Consider the following 2,468-nt stretch of genomic DNA (forward strand, 5'->3'; position numbering starts at 1 on the left):
TAATACCCTTTTATATATTGTCTTAAAGTTTGTTGTAGGCCAACTAGAAATCCATACTGAACGTTTGAGAAAATTCTTATGATTATAAGATGCGAAAAGTTAGCTACTTCTGATGGTACAAAGATATAATTGTAACTAAGGTTATGACAAGATATGATAGTACCCTTTAATTATGGATGATGCACTTCATTGAAGGACTTCCAAAGTATATTTCTCGAAGGATAACTACCGCTCTCAATGAAGAGTGTAAGCATAAGATTCCTTGGAATGAATTCACTTATGGTGATTTAGGTTATGTAATAGCCAAGTTGACCGCCAGCAAATATTGTCTACTTTGGCCCGTTACGTATCGTCGTGAGTCTCACGGTTTTAAAAGCATCTGTTAGGAATCAAAATGATATTAATTAACAAATCAGAGTGGCGCAGCGGAAGCGTGGTGGGCCCATAACCCACAGGTCCCAGGATCGAAACCTGGCTCTGATACCAACAATAAATAGCATTCCCATCAACTACAAGGTCGGTATAATACTCTTTTAAATACTCTTTGGGTGCTGTCCAACTCATGGTTTTAAAATGCGTCTACTATATTGAGAGTTTCACCCTACTTTGACAAGTGCATCGTGTAATGTGCGGCCTCTAATCTTGACACGCTCACCAAAAACCTTATGGGGTACTTAATCTACATTCATATTTTTTACCTGGCTTTGTTGGACCTTAGGCAAGGTTTACCTTCGACATTCAAACATCACTAATGTGGAATCAAAACTTGTTTCACCATACACGCTGCCTATGAATGCATGTTCAATTGTGTACGACACAACAACGTTGCATCTCATCGTCATCTCGGTTCCTCACAACACGTCCCATGCATCGTGATGCAATCTCAAGTCTCGAGATAGCTTCTCGAGATAGCTTGACCATCTTGGTTGTGTAGACACATCTCTCGGGACAGTTTGGCCAAGTGGTCTAAGGTGTCAGATTCAGGCTTTGGTTTGAAGGGGCGTTGTCCCACAGCTGTCATTTATTTTCATTTTTTGTTAACCTTCAAGCCCGCTGCTAGCACATATTATAAAAACCTCATGATTTTAAAACGCGTCTACTATAGAGAGAGTCTAGCCCTACTCCGACCAGTGCATCGTGTAACGGTCATACTTCTTCAAATGTGCGGCTTCGTGATCTTGACACGCTAGCCAAAAACCTTATGGGGTACACAATCTCCATTCACATTTTTCACCTCGGCTTTGTGGCTTTGTTATACCATAGGCAAGGTTTGCCTTCAACGTTGAAACATCACTTATGTGGAAACAAAACTTGTTTGACCACACACGCCGCCTATGCGTGCATGTTCTATCATGTGCGACACAATAATGTTGCATCTCATCATTATCTCGGTTCCCAACAACACGATCCATGTATCGTGATGCAATCTCATGTCTTGAGATACTCGATCATCTTGGTTTTTCTAGACACATTCGTTGGGACAGTTTGGCCGAGTGGTCTAAGGCGCCAGATTTAGGCTCTGGTCCGAAAGGGCGTGGGTTCAAATCCCACAGCTGTCATAATCATACTTTTTCAATCTCATCGTCTGACCCATGCATCGTATTGCAATCTCATGTCTAGAGATAGCTTGACTATCTTGGTTTGTCAAGGCACATCTTCTATTATAAAGAGATTCTAACCCAACTCTAACCCAACTCCAACCAGTGTCTCGATATCTTGTCACGCTCACGAAAAATCTAAAGGAGTACTCAACCTCTATTCACATTTTTCACTCGACTTTATGGCTTTGTTATACCTTAGGCAGAGTTTTTCTTCCGCATTCAAACAAACATAATGTGGAATTAAAACTTGCCATCTATGCGTGCATGTTCAATCATGTGCGACACAACATTGTTGCATCTCATCGTCATCTCGGTTCCCAACAGCACAACCCATGCATCGTATTGTAATCTCATGTCTCGAGATAGCTCGACCATCTTGATTTGTCCAAACACATTCGTCGGGATAGTTTGGTCGAGTTGTCTAAGGTGTTAGACTTCGACTCTGGTTCAAAAGGGCATGGATTCAAATCCCATAGCTGTCATTTATTTTAATTTTTTGTAAAGCCTCGTGCCCGCTGCGAACACATATTGTTTGTTTTGACTTTTTATTTATCGTTGTTAACATCGTGGTTTTAAAACGCATCTAATATGGAGAGAGTCTAGCCCAACTCCGACCAGTGCATCGTGTCAAAGTCAATACTTTTTCAAATGTGCGGCTTTGTGATCTTGACACGATCATGACAAACCTTAAGGAGTACTTAATTCCCTTTCATATTTTTCATCTAGCTTTGTGGCTTTGTGGCTTTGTTGGACCTTAGGCAGGGTTTGCCTACGGGTTTCAAACATGAATAATGTGGAATTAAAACTTATTTGACCGCACACGCCGCGTATGCGTGCATGTTCAATCATTTGTAACACAACAACATT

The 2,468-nt window shown here is 41.0% G+C and overlaps 2 non-coding genes across 2 annotated transcripts; both read left to right on the forward strand.

Annotated features, from left to right (window-relative positions):
* Nucleotides 1-411: 411 nt before the first annotated feature.
* On the forward strand, nt 412-483 carry TRNAM-CAU (transfer RNA methionine (anticodon CAU)). The gene has a single exon. It is a non-coding gene; the product is annotated as a tRNA-Met (tRNA).
* A 996-nt stretch (nt 484-1,479) lies between these two features.
* Nucleotides 1,480-1,559, forward strand: TRNAL-UAG (transfer RNA leucine (anticodon UAG)). Its single transcript has one exon. It is a non-coding gene; the product is annotated as a tRNA-Leu (tRNA).
* The last annotated feature ends 909 nt before the right edge of the window (nt 1,560-2,468 follow it).

This window comes from Cucurbita pepo, chromosome 15 (genome assembly GCF_057944985.1).
Source record: "Cucurbita pepo subsp. pepo isolate OVF chromosome 15, ASM5794498v1, whole genome shotgun sequence".
Classification (NCBI taxonomy): Eukaryota; Viridiplantae; Streptophyta; class Magnoliopsida; order Cucurbitales; family Cucurbitaceae; genus Cucurbita; species Cucurbita pepo.